Source organism: Podarcis melisellensis (genome assembly GCF_964234715.1).
Source record: "Podarcis melisellensis genome assembly, chromosome: 12".
NCBI classification, from domain to species: domain Eukaryota; kingdom Metazoa; phylum Chordata; class Lepidosauria; order Squamata; family Lacertidae; genus Podarcis; species Podarcis melisellensis.
The window spans coordinates 23,896,102-23,921,728 of record NC_138544.1 but is presented as its reverse complement, the minus strand read 5'-3'; the positions used below and the strand labels follow the sequence as shown (position 1 = coordinate 23,921,728).

General features: G+C 42.0%; 1 protein-coding gene across 5 annotated transcripts in view; it reads left to right on the top strand.

Annotated features, from left to right (window-relative positions):
* CREB5 (cAMP responsive element binding protein 5) overlaps positions 1–25,627 on the top strand; it is a 262,546-nt gene that overhangs the window by 26,081 nt on the left and 210,838 nt on the right. The window contains exon 1 of one of the 5 annotated variants that reach the window (XM_081883353.1): positions 20,664–20,724. The exons of the other annotated variants lie outside the window; for them this stretch is intronic. The gene's annotated coding sequence lies outside the window, so the exon portion shown is untranslated. Of the gene's footprint in view, positions 1–20,663; positions 20,725–25,627 lie in introns of those variants that run through there. 5 annotated transcript variants of the gene reach the window in all.

Genomic DNA, 25,627 nt, shown 5'->3' with positions numbered 1-25,627 from the left:
TATTCCTGGTCCTTCCCAGCCTTCCTTTGGATACAGGAAAAGATATTAGAATTTGATTATTTAGATGAGTGGCCTGACGCAGCAAAGCTGTGTACGCAGGCTGGATGAGTTCTTGGTACACGATGGGGTGCTGCGTGCATGATTCTCATCGTTGACTGCTACACACAGTTTTTGGTTCTGAAAGCGTGAAATTCACTTGCTCGATTAGGACCACATAGGCAGGAAGTTGGTGCTCTATTCACTGTAGGCTGTTTGTGTAGGGGACTAATTTCAGTGCTGCTTCATTTTGCACAAGATCTTTGGATCAAGCCCATAACTCTATGATGGCTTCCATGATATTGTGGATTTTGGCTTCAGCTATGCACACCTGTTCAATTCATGCTAATTTGCTTTGTTGCAAAACAAATCCTTGCTCCAGTCCAGAGCTCCGTAATATATCATGCAGGCAGTTTGCTACTGTAAATCTGTTTACTGAATGAGCCAAGCTATATCTGAAGACTTTGTGGGGGTTCAGAACTATAAAAGCTAGTGTTGTTGTTTGTTGTATACCACTTTCAGCAGAATTGCATATTGCTCTACCAAGTGATACATGATAAGGACACAGCCCTTTCCCAGCAACTTCCCAAGACACAAATTGCATAAGAATTTACATGTAGGAGTGTTTTGGCATATTTTCCTATACCAATTATTTTATGGTACTTGTGTCTTGCAGCTTGAGGCATTTCATGTTAATAAATTACCAGAAAGAGACATCTGTTTTATTGGTTAAAGCAGATAACTGGCTCTCAGAATGCCTGCATTGTGTCACCTCTCTCGGGGCCCGTCAGTCCGTACTTTTTGCCCCATGCTTATAAGTGTACAGGTCTGTGCTTTAAAGCTCTATGTCTGAGCATTCCCTCTGTCACTTTCCCTAGGAAAGGTAAAGGTAAAGGGACCCCTGACCATTAGGTCCAGTCCTGACCGACTCTGGGGTTGCGGCGCTCATCTCGCTTTATTGGCCGAGGGAGCCAGCGTACAGCTTCCAGGTCATGTGGCCAGCATGACTAAGCCGCTTCTGGCGAACCAGAGCAGCATATGGAAACACCGTTTACCTTCCTGGCAGAGCGGTACCTATTTATCTACTTGCACTTTGATGTGCTTTCAAACTGCTAGGTGGGCAGGAGCTGGGACTGAACAACAGGAGCTCACCCTGTCACGGGGATTCGAACCGCCAACTTTCTGATTGGCAAGTCCTAGGCTCTGTGGTTTAACCCACAGCGCCACCCGTTTCCCTTTCCCTAGGAAAACCCACTCTTTAATGCTGAATCAGAACAAATGGCAATTTGGGTTTTCCATGGATTGAATCAGCAGAGTGGGTTTTCACGAGGAAAGCACCGGGGCAAAAAAAAAGCACCCTAGTGTTTGGACACGGAGCTTTAAAAGACAGACCTGTGTCTAAAAACATGCCACAAAGGGAAATCTGGACGGGTGTGGTTATCATTGCTCCTCATGCTTGCAAGTTTTTTGCAGTGTGCATGTGATGTTGTTGGCATCAAAATGCCAACTTGCATTCCCTCCCTCCCCATCTTAATTCAGATTTTCCTTTTCTGGGGGAAAATAAATTCAATTCCGTTGTCAACTACCCATTGACAGTGACTCATTTGCCCCCATCTGGGAACATCCTCGCTTTCTTTGCCTCTCTCCTCCCAAACAGCCTTTTCCATGACATTTGGCAAACGCCCCATTTTCCAAATCCTACTGTAACCAAGCCTTCAAGGTGCAGCTGAAATGAGAGCACGTTCTCTATCTACCCCACCTCCATTTCCCTTTCCTCTTTGTTCTGTCAACCCTGTGCAAAACTTTAGCTTATAAGGCCCTTAGGATAAGGACTCACCTCCTATTTATTTGTGAAAGCCTCATGCACATTGATGATGAACAACAACAATGGCCAACAGCTCTGTAAATCATGTGCACAAAAGTTGCGGTTGTTTTTTAAATGCATTGAATTTATTATTTTGGTCCTTTTCGTCCTTAAGATGGCACTCAGGATCAAAGAAAGGCTTTAGGACAATTATAGGTCATGCATCTTGCATTCCCAATCCAGCACTGAGCCGGGGGTTGAAGTAGATGAGATCCAAACTCCAAGCTCCTTTCCAACTGTAAAATTCCTATTATTTTATCATTATGGAGGAGGGATGAGAGGAGGAGGCAGAGTGGCTCATGTCACCAGTGGCTGTTGATTGACGGCAGCTGCCCATTAAAAAAATAAAAGTTGCACCTTTATTCTGCCACCTCTTTAAGTTGGAGGCTGAGCTTCAAGAACAGAAGCTTTTGTTGAGAGTCCAGGTTGCTGTGCGTTAGAGAGGGGAACAGCTGAGTGAGAAAGTGGGAATTTTTTCTTTCCTAGTTACCAAATGTTTTTTGAAGGCCGTATCCAGATGCTGAAATATACTACACGGTGATTATGAGACACAACGACAAGCATCATTTTGATCCTGTCGCACAAAACACCATATGACGGAATGTGCATTGTTTTCTTTTTGCTCGGAATGTCTGCATATGGAAAATGCAAGTCTGAAAGTGTGAAATATCATCAACAAGTAAGCTGGTTCTGTAAAAGATACCATCTCACTTGTGTTATCGCTGGTAATGAAGGTTTGCACACATGTCATAATTGGCCTCAGACTAGACGGAAAACTCCTTCATTGCGGCTAAACTATGGTTTAAAAACAAATGCCTACTTATATCATGTCTCATGGCACTCAGCCATGCGTCAAACCTTTAATCTGCCATGGGGGGGGGGAATCACATGTGATCCTCGAAACCTTTTATTATAGGAGGAAGGTTTTGAAGCTCTAAATACAGTGAGCGCAAAGAACAGGGCCATCATCACAAAGGTCAAGGGAATGTAAATAAAATGCAGTGGATACGGTAATTCTGTTGGAGAATAGAGGGAGCCTAAAGATAGCAAGCTTTTGAATTTCACAGAGCTACTCTGCAGGCAGGATTAAAGCCAGAATAAGAATCCTCTGCATGTTTACTGAGAAGCAAGACCTGCAATGGAGTGTGCTACTAGGTGACTTGCCTAGCCACTTTAAAATACAGAGAATTAAATAGTGTTTTTGGAAGAAGCCGAATTTGTTCCAAAGAAGTGAAAAGCACATTTGTTTTGACATGTGGTTGTCTAGGTGACATTGTTGGTTCTGACAGATATAGACCCTAAAAACATTACACTATAAAGTCCCCTGTACGTGATAAATTCACAGGATGAAACTCAAAACAGTTTTTGTGATGCAAATTCTAGGATAGCCTGAATACATCTCTTAGGTGGTCATTTATACGCAAGAGACAAATTCTTCATCATAAAATTGTTTTTGTTTTGCAAAGTCAAAAAGAGTAATCATATAAAGCTTAAAAACAAGAACATCTTACATCATCTGAAAATGTTAATTTAGAAACTGTTAGATAGTAAAAGGTAAAGGTAAGGGACCCCTGACAGTTAAGTCCAGTCGCAGGCGACTCTGGGGTTCCGGCGCTCATCTTGCTTTACAGGCCGAGGGAGCCGGCGTTTGTCCTCAGACAGTTTTTCCGGGTCATGTGGCCAGCATGACTAAACCGCTTCTGGTGCAACGGAACACCAAAACCAGAGCAGCGCACAGAAACGCTGTTTACCATCCCACCAAAGTGGTACCTATTTATCTACTTGCACTTTTTGGCGTGCTTTCAAACTGCTAGGTTGGCAGGGGCTGGGACTGAACAATGGGAGCTCACCCTGTTGTGGGGATTTGAACTGCCAACCTTCTGATCCGCAAGCCCAAGAAGCTCAGTGGTTTAGACCACGGTGCCACCCGCGTCCCGTTAGATAGTAGTTGCTATACAAAAGTTAGTCTTGGTATTGGTTAGTCTTGATATTGGTAGTCTTTTCTTCCAGCTAAAGTCTCTGTAACTTTAGTATTTCCAAAGCCTTGAAAGAAAGCAGCCATGTGAAAAGTCAAGCAATTATAATTAAATATGGGTTTTTATACATGCAGTCCTGGTGTCAGCACTCATGAAAATTAGGCAGATACAGTCACCCCAGCACCATGGTAAGGCCCACTGAGACTGATGCCTGGTCTGCACTTGAGCTCACAGATCTGTCCATGCTCAAATCTGGACTTATACAGTGGTACCTTGGTTCTCAAACTTAATCTGTTCTGGAAGTCTGTTCCAAAACCAAAGCGTTCCAAAACCAAGGAGCTCTTTCCCATAGAAAGTAATGCGAAATGGATTAATCCGTTCCAGACTTTTAAAAACAACCCCTAAAACAGCAATCGAACATGAATTTTACTATCTAACGAGACCATTGATCCATAAAATGAAAGCAATAAACACTGTACTGCAGTCACACAATCAATTAATCAATCAGTATCTGAACTAGGTTGTCACATAAAGAAACAAAAAAGCCATAAAAACACAAAATAAATATTAAAAAAAAACCAGAGCATCACACTCAAAACGGAAGTGTGGCACTCAAATCAGAAGCATAGCACTCAAAACGGAGCACGTTCGGTTTCCAAAGAAAGTTTGCAAACCAGAACACTTACTTCTGGGTTTACAATGCTTGGGTTCCAAGTTGTTTGAGTATCAAGGCATTTGAGAACCAAGGTACCACTGTACTGGACAGTTGTGAAGGGCCACCCACCTTTTGGAATTTCCACAATGCCCCAAATAATCCTTGTGAAGTTGTTTCCAGTTGTCACTGCTGCCGTTAAGCTTGCTAAAGTACCCTGCTGGTATGGGGGGGGCACTGGAGGGTATTTTGCTAGCAGCTCCCTCACATCTGTGTGCATACTACCACCTAAGCTTCTGTCCAAAGGGTCAGAACTTCCATCACACATGCCTTCCTTTAAACTCTACCTGTTCATAGAAGAAGAAAAAGTAATCTTTGTCAGCAGTACTCAGACCAACATGTTAAAGCAGGAGTGTTTGCGTCAAGCCTATCCTGCACCACTTTTATCTAAGTTTCTCCTCACTTCTAGAAAAAATAAAGCCAAGTTTCGTATTTCACCTTTCAGTCTGTGTTCTCTTTAGAGAACCAATATTGGGTTCTCTCCAGTGCTACAGTTTTATTCCCACAACAGACTTCCACATGTGCAACAGAACTTCTCCGGCTGCCTGCAGTCTCCCATGTGCCCTCAAAACCTTCTTCAGAAGGTTGAGGAACCCTCTGGAGCAGATTTGGGGGGCACTTGGGGCAAGGAGAAAAGGGGAAAGCCCTGTTATATGACCAAAAAACTGCTGGTGCTGTGTTTGATACAATCCGTTGTTTATTTCTGAATTAGATTTATCTTCTTCATTAGATTTGTGTACATTGAGCAACTCTAAAACCTCTTTTATATTAATGAGTCAAATTCCAGTGCTAACATAATTAATACTCTTATGAGTTAATTTCCCTTCTCCCTGTTATAGACTCTGTCACATTGGCTAATGCAAACTGTGTCTGAAATATAACTTCCTAATCTGTTGGCTGCCATTCACAAATGTCTGTCCCCTCTTTATACCCGAGCAGTGCAGAATTAATTACCGTATTTTCCCGTGTATAAGACTAGGTTTCCCCCCTAAAAAATAATGTCAAAAATTAGGGGGCGTCTTATACTCTGGGCCATCTCCTCCCATTTTCTTAAATCTGAGTCCCCCCAAAATACATGGGAGCGTCTTATAGATGGAAAAATATGGTATGTGCATTCTTCAGATTTTATAAGCCCCCAAATCCTCACTTGTCATCTTTGTGGGTACAGTCTTCTCAAGACTGATTGCAATTTATACGTGTCCCTTTCTTTGCATTTTTGACATCTTTCTAAAGCGTGTATCTGATCTTCTGCTCCACTTTCACACAAATCGGATTGTCTTTCTGTTTACACTAACGAGTTTGTTTGAAAGCTCGGGGAAACCTAACAGAGCTCAACTTCCCAGGGAACACTTTTATCAGCTCTTTCTTCTTCTCATAGCATAATTGCTTTGGGATTTGAAGAGTTGGAGTCTTTGCCTGTAAAGTATCATCAACTTGACAATATTTAGCAGGGAATTGGAACCAAACTTCAAAAAGTCCTTAAATTGGGTGGGGTGGGGTGGGCAGAGACGTTTCTTTAGTCAGCACAAACGAGCTTCATTCAGATTCCAAAAGGGACTTTTTTTTTTGCGGCGTTAACTGTGTCATTGTATTTAAAGTCACGATATTTCTGTGCACACATTTGCCATTAGAGGCTGCTGTCACCCTGTGCTTCTCTTAAGTCCCTGGGCCTGCATAGCAGTGAAATCTATCTCTCGGAGGGAAAAGTCGGAATGAACCAGATTCTGTTGCTTATCTCCTATAGAGCTTTGACATCTGAGTTGAAGAAATGACCCCTGTAGCTTTCTGTAACTGAAACCTTTTAAAACAGATCACTCTACTCCCCCTCACCCAGGCAAAAGAGGATTTGAGTTTAAATGCCCATTCAAAAATGTAATCCAATTTTGAAAACTCTTTTTGAATAGTCAGACTGCTTCATCGTTGTTGTTTTTTTTAAATACTCCTAACAGAACTAGTCAAACATATTGAGGCATTTCCCCCCGGTTTAAATTCCGGAAATGTTGCCAGTTGCTTCAATTATATTTTGCATGTGGTAGAATTGTTGGGAGAAACAGTATGGAGTCAGACCTTTAGATAACAACCAACAAAGCCTTACGCATTTTGTATCCTGATAATGTTAGTTACTGCCTCGTCTATCCTGAACTTTAAAACCCACCAAGAAGGACTTATTAATATTTTCATGCCCTCATATATCACATTCAGTTGACAGGATCATGAAGCAAGGTGTTCTTAGCGCCCCTTCACACTTACACCCCTCCACACAATTTAGCATGTGGGCATATTATTGCGTCGAGAATGCTTAGTGTGATCTAGGTTACATGAGCTGGAAGCTGTGGGGTGGGTACGAAGGAAACGCACGGACCCAAAGATGCTTTTTTCCCGAGAGTAAAAAGGCACCTTCTTTCAGTTCAATCCGGCACTTTCCTCCAGTTCTGTGTAACATAATGTTTTGTTAGATTTTTATAATAATCTATGGGCAAAGCCATTGTGTTTCATTGATTGTACAGCATAAAAGAAAACAAATATCCAAAGCTCTTAGGGTTTGACAAAACCATGAAGGATAAAGGTATGAATGGCTAATGGTAATAATGGCAATATACCACATATGGAACCACTGAATACCAGTCATTGGGGAATCAGAGTAGGAGAGGGCAACTGACATGATGTGTTCCTCTTGTAGGCACCTAGTTGATCACTGTGGACCACAGATCCTGGATTAAATTGGTGTTTGGTTTGACCCTGCAAAAGTCTTCTTAGGTTCTGACTATCAATGAATATTAGTTCTTACAATCTTACAAGGTTCTTATAATCAGTGTTATTTTTCTGGGGGGATGCAGGGATATGCATACCACTAAACTTTTTGTGAAGCTCTATTTTTGTCCATTTACTGTATTTATTTCCCCCGATTTGAACTATAAAGTGGTGATTTTCTTGAGTCAAAATAAGAGTACCCCTAAACATTTTTTTTTAGAAAAAATCACTGCTTATAATTAATATCAAGTTATTACAATTAAATGTTCTTAGTACTACTACTAGTAGTAAACTTCTGTCACTAAACACTATACTATTCACTTTCTAATAATAATAATAATAATAATAATAATAATAATAATAATAGGAATACAATGTAAGCACCAATTACTATTTTCCAGGGTACTGATTTCATGTGAACTGCCCTGAGATCTACAGATGAAGGGCAGTATACAAATTTAATAAATTAATAAATTAATATTAATAATAATAAATTTTATTTATATCCCACCCTCCCCAGCCGAGGCCGGGCTCAGGGCGGCTAACAACAATAAAACAGTACAACAGTACAACACAACACAACACAACACTCTAAAACCATCCATTATAAAATTAATTCAAATCAAACTAATGGCATAATAATAATAATAATAATAATAATAATAATAATAATGAAATCTACAAGGCCCAGGATCCTCACAACACTGTTGGCAGGTGTTAAATGTGCAAGCCAATCTTAAAACTTGAAATTAAATTCCATTATGTCACTGGCATTTACTTCCAAAAAAGTAAATGTTGTGTATCATACCATTTCCTCTGAAATTCTAAGCATACTTACAATAAAGTAAGCCCTGTAGAATTAAGTGGACCTTACTTCCAAGTAAACAAGTCCAGGGCTCATGCTGTTAGGCTTGTAAATAATTCATACATATCTTTGAAAGCTGTTCCACAAATTTTGCTGACTATCGCTGCCGAGTCTTAAATTGATGGCATTGATTCATTTAAGTATAGCTTTTGTGCTCTTTGAAAGCTTAGCAGATGTTTAAATTGTTTACAGCAAGTAAAAAAAAAGTCAGCATTTTACCAATTAATTGCATCGTAACACATTCTGTAGGTGATGTTTTGATTTGGAGCAATTTGTTAAATGGTACTTGAGGGTTGCTATTTGTTCCCGTCTGTTAGTTGCTTTGCTAATATAATTATTTTATGCGTAGACAGTTGATGCCATGTTGATTCCAGAGAACAAATGAAATAGTGTGTGATATCCAGCTATAAGGCTATGTATACACCATACCTTTAAAGCACGCTCAAAACACATTTTCTCCCTCAAAGAATTCTGTAGTTTTCCCCTCACAGTGTTACAATTCTCGGAAATCCTTAACATACTACAGTGCCCAGAATTCTTTGAGGGAGAAAATGTGCTTCAAATGTCTGTAATCGGTGTGTACTCAACCTCAGTCATACTGAGAACAGACTCCCTGAAATTAACTGACTAAAGTTACTGAAGCCTACTTTGAGTATGACTTAATTAGAGTCGCCACATTTTCTTGGCAAAGTTGTTGAGCTTTTTTGAACTGCTGGTAAATTTCAGCGATTTCTGCCCGGACGCTGTTTACGAAGGTGGAATACCAGCTATGTTTGGGAAATTCCACGCAACCCTAACTTAGTTGGATATTACCCAGTAATGTTACTTTTCATTTTTTTTTTATCTAAAGAAGAAAATATTGTCTAAGTTGCACAAATATTTTTTTATGCCTGCTGGAGAGATTTATTACGATTACTGTATATTATTCTTCACCCCAGTTCTAGCAATGCTTAAAAGGTAAAGGTAAAGGGACCCCTGACCATTAGGTCCAGTCGTGGACAACTCTGGGGTTGTGGCACTCATCTCGCTTTATTGGCCGAGGGAGCCGGCGTACAGCTTCCAGGTCACATGGCCAGCATGACTAAGCCGCTTCTGGCAAACCAGAGCAGCGCACGGAAATGCCGTTTACCTTCCCGCCGGAGTGGTACCTATTTATCTACTTGCACTTTGACATGCTTTCGAACTGCTAGGTTGGCAGGAGCAGGGACCGAGCAACGGGAGCTCACCCCGTCGCCGGGGTTCGAACCACTGACCTTCTGATTGGCAAGTCCTAGGCTCTGTGGTTTAACCAACAGCGCCACCCGCGTCCTGCCACCCGTATCTAGCAATGTTTACTCGGAAGCAAATCATACATGCACACACCCATGAATGCACACACCGCTACACACGTATTGGAGTGGGGAGGTTTTGTCTGAATAAGGCCAGGCATCAAGGTAGCACAGTATTGAGTGGTACACTTTGCATATGCTGAAAATAGCATTGGTTTGGTTCTGTCTCCTATTTTTCAATGCCCTCTAACGCTCAAAGATATAGGAAAGAATATAGGGGCCTCTGAGCATATGCAAAGGGAATTTCCTTCACTACTAAGGACATGCAGAGCATGTCACCATATATTAAAGATTAGGCAATGTTTTCAGGGCTGTGAGTGTGACTGTCAGAGAGGTGTCATATTTGAAATCTATTTAAGCACTCGCTCCAAGCAAGGGGAAATCCAGTCACTAGCTATTCTCCAGGGATCTAGGAAAACAAAGCATGGCAATTAAACCACGATCTCTTTTGTAGCAGGTTAACCCAAAAACTCAGCGATGGACAAGAGCTGCCTAAAGCATAAAGGCATACCTTCCAACTGTTATATTATCTCATTTTACTGTGTTTTTCTGGTAAGTTGTGTTGAATATAGTGGAAGGAGTTCAAAGCCAGGAAATCTGGAATACTTCCACAGCTGATTTGTCCATGACCCCATGGTATAGCTTGAATTACCATCACTGAGAGCCATGTCGGAGTGAGATCATTCACAAATTGTGTACAGGTGCTTCCCCGTCTTGAATCAAGTTCAGCATTCCTAAGGATGTCTTCGTTTGAAATTCTAGGTATTTTTGCGCTGGGATGTGTGCGTTACAAGAAATGACATATTTTGAAGTTAGCTTTCCAAATCATAACTGCCAGGCATATGATCTGTTTTAATTCCGTTATTATTTCTTGCTGTCTAAATGCTAATTTCCATTTTTCAGATGTGAATGGTATAGTAATCACCAGTGCTGTTTTTCTGGGGATTCTCAAGGGTATGCAATAACGATACTTCTTCTTTTTTTTAATGTTAAAAATATGGCAGTTACTGTAACAACTTCGTGGTGAGTACCGGCACTTTTTTTTTTTGCTTTTTGCTTTTAAAAAAAGCACTGGTAATCGCATTGGAGGAAGAATTGTAGAAGCGATGCCATGCCTTGCCCCCATGACTGAGGGGGCCGGGGGCCACATGGCATGCTGACGTTACTCTCTTACACCACAGGGCAGGCTGATGTGTCATGTGCACACTCTGTGACTTGCATGTCTGATGTAAGCACACCCTGCAGCGTGCATGCACGACAGCTGTGGAATTTTGAGGGAGCCTGCCCCCCTCCTTGAAAATATTTTGGGGAGGCTATCATCATCATCATCATCATCATCATCATCATCATCATCATTATTTTATTTATACCACGCTCATCTGGCTGGGTCTCCCCAGCCACTCTGGGTGGCTCCCAACAGAATATTAAAAAGACAATAGACCTCAAACATTAAAAACTTCCCTAAAGAGGGTTGCCTTCAGATGTCTTCTAAAAGTCAGATACAGCGGTACCTCGGGTTACATATGCTTCAGGTTACATACGCTTCAGGTTACAGACTCTCCTAACCCAGAAATAGTACCTCGGGTTAAGAACTTTGCTTCAGGATGAGAACAGAAATCGTGCTCTGGTGGCGTAGCGGCAGTGGGAGGCCCCATTAGCTAAAGTGGTCTTCAGGTTAAGAACAGTTTCAGGTTAAGTACGGACCTCCAGAATGAATTAAGTACTTAACCCGAGGTACTACAGTAGTTGTTTATTTCCTTGACATCTGATGGGAGGACGGGCGCCACTACCGAAAAGGCCCTCTGCCTGGTTCCCTTTAACCTCACTTTTCGCAGGGAGGGAACTGCCAGAAGGCCCTCGGTGCTGGACCTCAGAAAACAATGGGGGTGGAGACACTCCTTCAGGTATACTGGGCTGAGGCCATTTAGGGCTTTAAAGGTCAGCACCAACACTTTGAACTGTGCTCAGAAACGTACTGGGAGCCAATGTAGGTCTTTCAGGTTTGTCCCCCTCCGATGGTGCCTAGGAGTGATGCTAATACTGTTAGAATAATTATGTTGAAAAGGGAAAGCAGAACATACAAGGAAAAGGGGGGTGCACTAATGCCAATAACGTACTAGTTGTACTTAATGACATTTATATGTAAAAGGAAAATATTTCAGAGACTTTTGGCCAAGTCACACATGCAGGGACATCACTTGATTACTTGACGTTCGACAGCTGAATGTGTGAACTGAATCTGCTGAGGGGCATTGAATTGGAAGTGACGTTATGTCATATGGAACTCCTGTTAGTGATGGCTCAGATGCACATGGAAGCCATTTTTTGCCATTATAGTCAAGGGATGAATATGCAAGTGTCTGGCAACTCGATATACGTAGTTTAGTGGACAGTATTGGACCTCTAAGAAGGTAAGTCATGTATCATTGTCGTCATCATCAATCCCATTGTTTGCTTGCTACCTTTCTATAGTAAACCATTTTTAAGGCAGCTCAGAACATTTTACAAGGGAGTAGGCATTACAAGACTCACAAATGCGGTCTTTGTTTCATGGAGTCCTCTGTTTGAAGGGTTGTTTGGTCCAAGTCTATTGTAAAGATAACAAACCATACAAAGGAAGATTGGGGACCCTGGAATTGTCCATAAACAATTAGTACCTGGTCAGCAGACTGGCCAGGTGGGATTCAGTTTATTTCTGTTTAAATCATGATTTCCTAGTTTGCATTTATACACCCCCCAAATACCCTATGTAGATCTGTGCCTTTTTTGTCCTTCTTTGGTGATTGAGATGTGCTCAAAGTCAGATGCTTGCTCAGCCATGAATTTACGGAGCAAGTTCTCGCACTGTCTCTGGTGCCTTCAGGGGGTTAGGATGGTTTGCACAAGTAACTCTCCACTGAAAATGTGCTGCTGGGGAAGAGCTGTGTCCAGGCATGTGGGAAACTAGTGGCTCTTTTGCTGGCAGTAGCAGGTGAAAAATCCTGAAATGGGGAAGGGATTTCAGAGCAGGACTCCTGTACCTGCTGAATCTAAAGCAGTTCAGATTCTTTGAGCCTCTCAGTTGTGCCAACTGGGAGCAGGAACTGCAAAGGTGAAAAATAAAGTTTCTCCACATTCCTCCCTGGCCAGTAACTGTCAGGAGCTCGTCCTACTCTCGAGTAGGAGCATGGCAGAGACACATGCCCAGCTGGCATGTTCCCTCCCTCACAATGACCGATGCCAACAGACATCGGCACACTTAGGGATCCGCAGAGTCTGAACAGCTTGCGTAACAGACCTCAGCAACTCAGCATTTTGGCTAATCTACTTTATGTACATATAAACACACACGGAGCACTGCAGCATGGCTCCCTCTCTCTCTAGCATCAGACAGCAAAGAGAAAAAGAACAAAGGACAATAGTCCCACTTCATGGAACACAGTAACACAAACATCCCGTCACTTCCCACTTTGTGGGGTCAAAACAAATACCGTCATGTGACAGACAAAAATCCCATGACTGCAATCACGGAGCAGGAATTCTAACAGTAACAAGCCAGCAGGACTTGAGATGTGGCAGAGAACTACACCATTCTCAGCAACTTCACTTAGGATTGCTCTGCAATGCATCTGTGTACAGAGCTAAAGATTGAGAGGGCCACATCTCCTCAGTGGCAGAAATATAAGGTGACAATCTTACCCAAACTTGCTACTTTCACAGGTGCTATATCAGACAATGTGGAGCTTTGGAAGAGGAGGATTAGGTACTCTGCCCCCAATGTGGAAAAATGTCTTGCATCTCTCCATGAAAAAAGTGAAACATGAAAGCAGCATGTTTGAGCATTTATTTTCAAAAGGAGCTATCGTTCTCCAGAGCAAGGAGTTCCACAGCTCTTTGTCAACCACTGAAAATATTTATCTATGCGTCAAGTTTCTACTGGACACACAACTAATATTACCTGCCTGCAGGGCTGTCAACCTGAATAAAATATTGTGGTGGCCCAAGTAAAATATTATGCAGGGCCCACCCCACATAATCCATCACATGATGCAGTGTACACACACCATTTGAATAGAAATGGCCATAAATTTTGTGGAGCCCCGGCCCCTTCAAATATTTTATTGTGGGGGCCAAACCCCCTAGGAGTTGGCTCCTATGCTTGCATGCCCAAATAATGTGAAAGCTCAAGAAATGTAAAGGAGAGGGTCTCCTAGGCGGGTTAGCCCTAAGTGGAGTGGTTTTATTAAATTCCCTCTGTATTTGTTACATGGCTTTTCGATTGCATTTCCCGCCTTCTCACTGTACATTTTCAGGGAAGATACATATTTTTTAGGATGAATAGGTTTGCGCTACCATTGGGGTCCTTCCCTGAGTACCATTTCCCAATCAGTCGTGCCAAGGACGATAAACAAGCCACTTAAAACCAAAGGCTGTCTTGTTTTTGTTTTATTTTTCTTTTGTTTGAAACTTGTGATGCCGATACTCCTTAAGGGACCCTCGCTGTCAGCGTTTTTCTTAATTTTAATTCATTTTGAAAATATATATACATACTGTATATAATACGAAGGTTCACAGTGACATGGTCAGGCTTTTCACAACATCCTTTGCACCAAGTTCAATGGCTGTTTATTTTAAATAAGCTCCCCCCCCCCCCACTTCAAGTTAAAGTTGACTAAGAATTAGCAGTGGATTTTAGTTGTATAAAGCAACTTTAAAATCACATGTAGGTATATTAAAGCCATAAAGTTTTATAAACACAGAAAAACACCACGGCATGAAGTTTAAAACCTTTTCCCGTATTAGAGGAACAAGTTTTCTGAGGGGGTGAGAGAGGAATGATATCGACTTTCCACACAACTTGCCCACCTTCGAATGCCATGTTGGAAATTTGATTTATTCCATTAACAAACCATTGCCAGCAAAATGGATTTAGAACTGGAATACCCACTAAGAAAACGAAACCCAGTAATGAAATACATGATGAAATTTTCAACTCGGCCACATTCCCATGTGTTAACAGGTTCTTAGATCTCAATCCCTGTAGAAAATTTCCCCAAACCTGAGCAGTATAATCTAACCACTTTTTATTATTACAACTAGAACAAACCACTAATCCTCTGAGTAAACCTTTGAAAGCATTAGGCCTCATTTACAGTAAATTCCTTACACAGTTGCCAGTGTTACCTCTGGTTACATAGAGAAAATACCCCACCCTCTTCTTTATAAATATTTTAAAATGCAAAATCAGTTTGTTTGCTTTTGTGTAACATGGTCCTAGACACAATGATAACAACTGGTGCTAGAAACTCTGTAGATTTTTTTGGGGGGGAGGGGGTGTTACCTTACAAAAAAATGAAACTTCTGTAGTTTAGGATGTATGTAAAAGTTTGGGAGGGGGTTAATATTGAGCTATGGTAGAGCTTTCTTGACCTGCTCTTTGGCCGTGAAAATATCCCAAATAATAGTTGTGCTTTGTACTTCTGTATCTACGAGCAAACAGAACTTGGTTTTCCTAAATTTTGTATTATTCAGATATTTGCATACCAGATTATTTTGATAAATGAAGGTGTGTGGTGGTTGATTTTCACTGTCCTATGCTTACAATACAGTATGTATGTTCTCCAAGAGGGGTAAATAATTTCACCTAATGACAATCACAAACCAAAGTCACATTGTTCTGATAAAACTGCTTGATTCAAGAAACAGGCTTTAAACTGAAAATGCTCCTTAAAAAAAGTAATTCAATAGTGTAGCAATCTTTTCTCCAAAGCAAATTTGAGCTATTTCATAGCTCCCGGGCACATATCAAGCTCTTGGCAGAAGTGTGTGTGTGTGTATGTGTGTGTAGGGGAACGGAAATGTTCCTATATGTGCAAGTAGAGGCAAATCTTCCCATTCCAACAGAGATCTCTTGTCACATTTTTCTTTCGCTTGCCAAAGGAACCTCTGCTCCATGAATCTGACAATGGGCAGAGTTGGCCTGCCAGGCTCTGCAATATATTTACATTGTGCTACCTGTTCTACCAGTGATAAATTCAAACTATCGTCTAGAATCTTAGAAACCTACTCTCTGTCTTGCTCAGTTGGAGGAACTGAGCTCGGATGCTGTGTTTATCCTGCCAGCAAATGGCAACAGCCGTCAACTCCATTGTGAAACGAATAGCAGGAATCTCCTTCTGGAGGAATGAAAAGACAGTGGTGTCTCTTAATCTAGTTAGCTGCGTTTCTGTTGGATGTGCCCTAAATTTCACGCTCAGCTTCGGCCTCCTCCTTTGATAATCTCCAGAGAGCCCTTGGGTACAGAAAGCCATTATGTTAATTGGCTAGCAAATTTGTTAAATGTGCAGAATGGGCTAAAGGTCACTACATATGCAGTACATCACAGTGCAGAGAAGTGGTTAAGTGTTTGGTAGTGCTCCAACACAACAGGAAAAGGAAGGGTTGCAAGGGCACAGAGCTGCATTTCCAAGATACAATCTGCTGATTTCTTTATTACTCCTCATTGCATACAACCCAGCATGCATCTGTTGCACTGCTATAGCCCTTCCATAAGCCCAACACTCCAACATACATTATAATGCTAGTTTTAAATGGCCCCGGGTCACCTGGATCCAGCCCATTTGGTGCTTTCTTATTTCTTTATATCTGATTTTGCCCATTCCCCACTATGGTGCATGCGACTTCACCATTCTTGCTTTTTTAGTCCTTCAGCTGTGTATAAACAAGATTTTATTCTAAAACCAGTGGAGACTGAGTACAGTGGTACCTCGGGTTAAGAACTTAATTCATTCTGGAGGTCCGTTCTTAACCTGAAACTGTTCTTAACCTGAGGTACCACTTTAGCTAATGGGGCCTCCTGCTGCCACCGCCGCACAATTTCTGTTCTCATCCTGAGGTAAAGTTCTTAACCCGAGGTACTACTTCTGGGTTAGCGGAGTCTGTAACCTGAAGTGTCTGTAACCTGAAGCGCCTGTAACCCGAGGTACCACTGTACTTGGGCCCCCCCCCCTGCCCCATGTAGTCCAACATGCAACCTAGATTTTTGCATTTATTTTTATTTTCTGCCCCCTATTGAGAAACTGGTCTTATTCCCAAAATAAAAGCTCGTTGCCAACTGATTCTGCATTACCCTACAGAGGGTCCATTGCAAACAGATGAAAGTGGTCCCAGCAATAGGGGTTCTATCTGCTATTCTTGGGTGTATACCAATATTGCAACCACCTCTTTCTTCTTCATTTGCCTTGGGTGTGTGCAGGAAGCAAAAGGCATGGATAACCTATTAAAGGTTTTTCTGCCTGGACACTGAGGTCCAGCTCCGAGGGCCTTCTGGTGATTCCCTCGCTGCGAGAATCCAAGTTACAGGGAACAAGGCACAGGGCCTTCTCGGTAGTGGCACCCACCCTGTGGAACAGCCTCCCACCAGATGTCAAAGAGAAAAACAACTACCAGACCAACTACCAAGACATCTGAAGGTAGCCCTGTTTACGGAAGCTTTTAATGTTTAATAGACTATTGTATTTTAATATTCTGTTGAAAGCCGCCCAGAGTGGCTGGGGAAACCCAGCCAGATGGGCGGGGTATAAATAATAAATTATTATTATTTATTAGAGGGTTTTCAAATGTATATCGACCAGCCACACATACCTTGGTGGGGGCAGGATCTGGAATCAATCTAGATTGAAAGTAAAATTACAGTTTTTTGGGGTAGTACAAGTGGGGTTGTATGCGTGCATCTTCCAGTCTGTGCAGCAGTAACTCACTCCACATTTCAAGGTTCTCTGGCCTCCTTCCTCCCTTTCTTCTCCTTTCCTGTTCCTTTCAAGGTACATTCCTGCTCCTTTGGCTTGTGCCTTATTTTCTCCCACCTCTTGTTACCAGCACAACACATTCATTGTTGTCTTCCTTGGGTGTGGCCTGTGAAGTAGCTTCCTCAGACTGAGCCTTGGGCTACATTGCTTTATGAAGCACCTATGAAATGCTGTACCTCAGAAGGACATGCAGCTCAGGTCCCTGAGACATTATTTGCTTGCCAGGTTCTATGTACGGAAAGTCTCCTCAGTCTGGGAACATAAAAGTTAAGAAGATTACCCAGCTCTAGATTTGTGAGGTGACTTCCAGCTTAGAACTCTAACCATGATTGATATATATATATATATATATATATATATATATATATATATATATATATATATATATATAAATGATAGGCATGTGAAAACAAAATAGGGCACAAAAAAGAGAGTGTGAGACATAATTTGAATATTTTTTTTATTTCAGAAATGCTTGTCTAGTCATATTCTATCTCTGCCACCCCACCCCCAAAGTTATCCAAATACCAAGCAACTAGTCACCTCTTTTAGCTACCATATGAAGATAATAATGAGAAATTCTCACACAAAAGTAATTCCTTGGTCAACTTGATGTGAAACTATAAGGACATAAAAATGTAACAGTTCTACACCTTTCAACACCCACTTGACCCATTACCAGCCACTAGTAGTGGTATGTTTATACAGCAATCTGAGAGGAAATGTCCATGGCCATCTTACCTTGTGCCTTCAGAACCAAGTCATTTTTAAATTAATATTTATGAACATTTTAACTATTTAATATGACAGAATATCAGGGCTTTTTTCCAAGCCCAGAGTTCCGGCACCTTTCAGGTGGGTGCCATTGCCATTCAAACTGAACAAGGGTGAGTTCATGGTGAGTTCTGGTACCTCTATTTCTAAAACAAAAGCACTGCAAAACATGTATCAGTTATCTGTCTATCTATCTACCTGATCACATTTTGTATTTGCATCTCTAAGCTGATAGTATGTGCCATATTTTGCTTTAATGCTGATGAAAACAAGTTGCGAAGCTTAGTAAAGGCAAGGGACCCCTGGCAGTTAAGTCCAGTTGTGGACGACTCTGGGGTTGCGGCGCTCATCTCGCTTTATTGGTCGAGGGAGCTGGCGTACAGCTTCCAGGTCATGTGGCCAGCATGACTAAGCCACTTCTGGCATAACAGAACACTGAAACCAGAGCAGCGCATGGATACACCTTTTACCTTCCTGCCGGAGCGGTACCTATTTATCTACTTGCACTTTGATGTGCTTTCGAACTGCTAGGTGGGCAGGAGCTAGGACCGAGCAACAGGAGCTCACGCCTTCGTGGGGATTCGAACCACCGACCTTCTGATCGTCAAGTCCTAGGCTCTGTGGTTTAACCCACAGCACCACCCGTGTCTGCCTGACACTTACAATAACTCTAATTAAGATACATTTACTAGAGGGGGGTGGAGTGAAGCATTGCCTTTAAAAGAAAATAAAACACAAAGTGCTTTCTTAGCAGAAATCCTGAAGTATTTCAATGTACAGATCATCCTTTCCTGAACTAAGCCTGGATTCTGTTTGTGGAAGAGGTCAGAGTTCCCTGGGTTGAAGGGGACCAGTGTACCTCTAGATGTTTTGGAACAAACTCCCATCAGCCTTTGTCAGCATGGTCAATGTCTGGGATGATGAGAGCAGTAGTCCACAACATCAGGAGGCACCACACTAGCTACTCTTGTCCTTGGCCATAGAAGTCGGAGATAAGCTATTTCCAAAAGCATGTTATATTTATGGGGCAGTTCCCAAGAGGAAAGGTGGAATAAGGATCCAATCAGAACAAGATTCTGACTGTCACCGGGCAGGTTTCATGTACACAGAAATTCTGAGTTCATGGACGTAGCTCCCAAAAGTGTAAAGATTAGGAGATGTTTCTGATCCTTTCAGATACTTTATGTGGAGTGATGCAAAAAACTGGGTCTATGTGAGGATGTGCAATGAGAATTATGGTTGAGGAAGGTCTTTGGATAGAGTTGTACAGTCCAGGAGGTTTCATTATCAGGTTTGGCACAGTGCCATCTGGTGACCCCCCGCACTCAGTATACCTGAAGGAGCGTCTCCACCCCCATCGTTCTGCCTGGACACTGAGGTCCAGTTCCGAGGGCCTTCTGGTGGTTCCCTCACTGCAAGAAGTGGGGTGACAGGGAACCAGGCAGAGGGCCTTTTCGGTAGTGGTGTCTGCCCTATGGAACACCCTCCCATCAGATGTCAAGGAAATAAACAACTACCTGACTTTTAGAAAACATCTGAAGGTAGCCTTGTTTAGGGAAGTTTTTAAATGTTTGATGTTTTATTGTGTTTTTAATATTTTGTTGGGAGCTGCCCAGAGTGGCTGGGAAAACCCAGTCAGATGAGCAGGGTATAAATAATAAATTATTATGATTATAACATTCCCTCTCTCTCTCTCTTACACACACACCCACACCCCATGAGCCTTGATTTGGAGGCTTATCAGACAGTGGACAGCGACATTAGAACTCTAAGCACCAGATGACTTGGGATTTAAATTTCTTCCAATGCACCAGTGCTATCCCTGCTATAGTACTGGTCCAGGGCACTGTGAAGAATGTAAGTGACAGTCTTCATTGAGCTTTCCAGAGCTGCTGGAAAATGCCATGTTCTGACACCAGCCCTGGGGCCATGTAGGTAGGGAACTGCCACACCCTTCACCATTCTAGAGAATTATTCAGCCTCAGGAGCAGTGGGAGAAGGGATGGTGCAAGGAAGCAACTATAGTGGGAAGGAGCAGATTGGAAAGCCACATTTTATGAGCAGAAATCCACTTGCTGGTGTCTAGATCCACATTTTACAATACTGTACTAACCTACCAAATATAATGGATCATATAAATACTGCTTCCTGTAATGATTTTTTTTTTTTGTAGTACTGTAAATTCTGTAATTAGTTGTTGTTTTTTTGGAGGGTGAGGCCTTTTATGACTATGTTTGATTAGGAGCAAAAGAATAAACAAACAAACAAAGGTTACCTGGTGAGTTATAAATGACCAGCATTCCCCATCAGTTCTCATTTGTCCCCAGGAATTCTCATTTAGGCTGATCTTGTGTTTAAAAGCTGGTATAGATATACCCACATTGCAATATATCGCTGTATGTTCCTTGTTGGTTTTAGGAACTTCAGAAATATCTTAAGATGAACCAGGAGGCAAAAGGTGCCTGGAAATGTTTTTCAAAGTTTGCATTGAGGGGGGGGGGGGAAAGAACCTTACATCTGTTCTTGGTATGAAAGTCAGCTGAACAGCCTTGTGTTGTTGTTTTCCCCAGGATGCCTTTCATGTTTCCCCCTCTTTCTCTTCAGAAAGCCAGCTATTTATTTATGCTCAAGGTAGGCCCATTCTTTTATCTCCTGGTGTACTGTAAACTAAAGGAATTAGCATACTGGAATTACAGTACAGTCTCTCTCTTTTTAAAAAACCTTCTGTCAATATTATTTTTGGAGGGGAACCTCTTAATGAACTGTAGACAAATAACAACAACAGGAACGGTTGCTTGGTGTTCAGCAACAAAAGTTGTTGCTTGTAAGTCACAACGCCACATGTGATGAGCCCATGAATAAAAATGAGAGGGCAGCCCTTTGACAGGACCCCATCTGCAAGCATCCGAGAGAGCGTCTCAAGTGTTGTGTATTTACCAGATGTTGCTAAGAGCTCTCACTGGAGTAGGCATTGGCTTCCCTGGCCTTTGTACACTTTTAAATTATTTATTATTATTTATTATTATATATTTATTTATACCCCACCTTGTCCCCAGAAGGGACTCAAGGCAACATATACATATATTTATTTATCTCAGAAATGTTTCAGTAGGCATCAAATGCATTACACTAGGAACATAATTCCATAGCCCTTTAGAACTATTGTGCCCAAACAGTCCTGACTGACTGACTGACTGACCCATGGAATCCTCATTGCCTAAGGTGGGCCACATTCACACCATACATTTAAAGGCCTATAATACCACTTTAGAGGGACGCGGGTGGCGCTGTGGGTTAAACCACAGAGCCTAGGACTTGCCGATCAGAAGGTCGGCGGTTCGAATCCCCGCGACGGGGTGAACTCATGTTGCTCGGTCCCAGCTCCTGTCAACCTAGCAGTTTGAAAGACATCAAAGTGCAAGTAGATAAATAGGTACCACTCCAGCGGGAAGGTAAACAGCATTTCCATGCATTGCTCTGGTTCTCCAGAAGCGGCTTAGTCATGCTGGCCACATGACCCGGAAGCTGTACACCAGCTCCCTCGGCCAATAAAGCGAGATGAGCGCCGCAACCCCAGAGTTGGTCATGACTGGACCTAACGATCAGGGGTCCCCTTTACCTTTACCTATTCTCCTCACAGAGCTACTATTTCCAGTGTTTTCAATGAAGAGGGATAAATTGTTAAGCCATTCTGAAAACTGTAGCTTGGTGAGGTTCTCCTAATGACCCACTGAATTGGTTGCAAGTAAAGAGGTAGGTAGATGAGGACAGGCTGAGGCTGGTGGAGGAGCACCCAATTCAGCCTTCACTGCACATAAGAGTCATTTACTAAAATCATTGCATGGCCATGGGAGTCATATTCCTTTACCACTTTTCATATTTCTCCAGTCTTCTCTCTCCCCACCCCACTCCACAATATCTCCTGCTACTTCCCATTCTTGCTTTTACAGTACTCCAATCCCTGTTCTTGTCTTTTTTAGGCTCTCTAGGTCCTAACTTACAACATGTAGATGGCACAGTTTAAGGTAGTTTTAGGCTCTGGGTTTTGCAGGTAGATACTTTGGGGGACCCTCCTCTTCATTCTGTGGAGTGGCTCCCTTGACTTCTCCCCCAAAGGCCTGCCCTGTGACCCTGGTACACCCCGTTACTGTCTATTCACTTTCTCAGCTCAAATGTTTGGAGATATGTAACTGGCTTCTGAGCCATGAATTGTATTTCTCCACTCTATGGGAATTTTTAATTCACAAATGCCATGTACTACAGTAGGGGAAATTCCCTTCTTGCATCCCAAAGGTGATGATCGGATTTGGAAGATGGACATAAAACTTCACCAGAGTAAGTCCATGAGGGAAATTGGGATATGTATCTAACATAATATTTGCTCTCTGTTCTGTCCTTAAAAGAAGTCTGTTTCAGATACTTTCTCCATTCAAGATTCAGTACTGTTTTCTGTTTTTATATCTATATTTACTAAAAGAAAGCCTATAACAAGTTGTTTTGGTACTCTCATTCTTCAAATATTTGTCCCTCTCCTTATCCTACAATCTATGATCCCTTGGAGGTCACATGGGAGCTACTTATTCCGCAACTTCCATCTTGGAGGGACATTCCGCAACCTTCATCTTGGAACTGAGTGTACAATTTGAACTTGTGGCTACAGCAGCAGCGTAAATTTTGTGTGTATGTGTGTATATGCTTTCCTTGTTGCCCCAGTCCCTCCTTTCTGTAACATATTTTCCCCTGAAGAATTCTGGAGAACTGAGACGATTGCCACAATTTTTAACATTTTGATTTATATAGATTGATAGAGGACCCTTCCTTTTAATAAATAAATAAGATTCCAGTTTGATTGTATTTCTGTATGCAGTCAGTATTTACATATAATTGCATAACACTACACTGAAAGCACCACTGAGATTTGAGGTCCCAGCCATCGATCATGCTAAGGCCTGTTTAGAAAGCCACACATGTGGAATTCTTCCTAGCATCCAGACCCATTTGGAAATATTTTAATCCAGGAAAATATGGGTGACAGATCCTTTACCATAGCAGCACAAACAGCCACAAGTGTAATAATGAATCCTGTATGTGTACATATGTGGAAAGCTTGATGCTAGCTGTTTTTAAAACAAGCACTTCAGCTGGACAGAAGGAAAAACATCATACTCCATTTCTTTCCAATGATCCTGAAAATTGGTGGGAGGGTTTACTCAGGCAGGGAGAAACTGGTAACAAAGTTTGCCATTAACTCTTCCTTCACCATGTTTTGAATGATGCTGTTTTTAGAGTAATTCCAGAAAACTAGCCAAGCCAATGGATTTACTGCCCCCAGAAAATAAATCAACCAAGATGATCATTATGGCATTTGAGAGACTAACTGGTTTATTGTGGCACGAGTTTGTGTAGGTAGTACCCTACATCAGATGCATGAAATAGACCATGAAGGTAGCAGATATATGTGTGGGCTGAAGTCTACTCTAGGACATAGTAGATTGCAAATAAGAAAAAGCTCATTATACTGGACCACTGTATGTGCATGATGAATATAACTAAATTGAATGCAGTTTCATTTTGGTAATGTCTTCCATCTCAGTGCTTAAAAAGAAGGTGCATTTGCTTTCTTCCTATAGTGTATCTGTAAAAGCAAAAATCCCGACCTCATGCGTCCAGCATAGAAGCTAGAAATGTAAGTCTGCAGGTCATTCCTTTGTATCAAGCTGGGCAAATTGCAGAGGTTGACAATGATGACCAATGTGCAGGGATGCAAGATGTGTTGTCACAAACAAGTCAGGGTGAGCCTCAGGCCTCTGCACTTGCCTTCATGTGCACAGGACGGCGATTAAAAGCTTCTTGTCCTGTTTTTGGCCCCTTAAACATCAGTTTCCTGTTTCTGATTAATATGGGAGTTTGTCGTTTGTACGAACCACATTTAGGTAGCAAGCCAGGATGGATATCAAACCAGGATATCAAACTGAGTTTGCTTAAAATGGGAAACGTGTGTGTGTGTGTGTAGACTAGGAGTGGAAGTTTAAAACCTTTCCCCACTTGTGTTCAAGTGTGGGAGCATGTAAATGCAAGGATTGTGTGCTCAAAACAAGAAACCATGTTGTTTGGCCTGAAGTGGGTGCATGTCTTCACTAGCCAGCTCAGTCAATTCGAGATTCCAGTTCACTTCTCCATCCTCTGTGACGTACGCAGGCAAAATAGCGATGGACAGGGCTCCCCCCCCCTCAACCAGAACTCACCAGAATTCAGTTCCAGCACCTCTCAGGTGGGCACCATTGCCATTCTAAGACAATGAAGGGAATTTCATGGTGAGTTCCGGCACCTCTTTTTCTCAAAAAATAGCACCGGCGAACGACAGCCACACACAAGAGAGAGCTGTCAGCAGATGAGTGCAACTCTGAAGTTTGCAGTAGTACGGAACGAATCTGTAGAAACATTTCCCCACAAAGAACCCAGAGAAGACTGAGTGTGACCGGTGCCCACAGAATGCTAACTTCTAGGAATGGGGGGAAACAAAACTCGAGGGGAGTTGGGAATAATGCCCACAGGAACTTGGGCTAAATGCTATGGGATACTTCAAGATTCACAGGCAAGGCAAGTTCCCATTTGTTCACTGCTTGTTTCTTTCATCAAACACTTAATAATGTATAGTGAGGAGCTGGTGCGTGACTGAAGATGCATGATAAACATCGACGCTGGCATGCATCTCCCTCCTTCATGGTTTACAGTGCTCTGTGAAGCATGCTGCAGTGTAGACAAACAGAAACTTGTCTGTCCCGTAACATTGGAAGTTGTCCCAAGTCAAGCATGAAGAACCAATGTCTTTCTAAGAGAGATCAGCATGCAAGGAACTAGATTCCCCTCCTCTCTTTTTCATGTTTCTCGTGAACCCATGTGGATTTTACATTCCATTGCAGCTTTTTTTAAATTAAAAAATACGTATTATTTCTCCATGGAAAACAAATATGCCCATAGTGAATAGTTTTCAGGGCTGAGTCTCTGACCTAGACTGGGTGGATGTACGACAATTACTCTGTCCCTTTCTTAAGGGTTAATCACAAGGTTGAAAACTCTGCAACATTCAGTCAGGATGGAGCTGAAGGCTGAAATGTCACTTTTGAAACAGGGTTAAGAAGGTCGCACAGCTGCAAATAATAATAGCTCGATGAAAATCAGATTCTGACTGCAACCCACTTCAAGAATAACATTGGAACAGGAAACAAGCCTGCGTGATATTCTTACGAGTTAAGCCGTACAAATTTTTGCAGATATTTTATTTAGTTATTTGTTTTTTATGCAAAGACTGAAAGGAGAACAGGGTCCAGTGATTTCACGCCATTCCTTTCCAGCAGTTGTGCAAAGACAACGTTGTGCTAATCTGATATACCCACAAGGGTAAAATACAAAGTGAGCAGTGAAATATTTGAGGAGTGGGCTTGTTGTTTAACGTGCTGTATTTTTGAATTCTTTTTTGTTCTCTGGAGGTGTTTCCAAACCTGTGAAAAATCTGAAGGGCCAAAACCCCCAA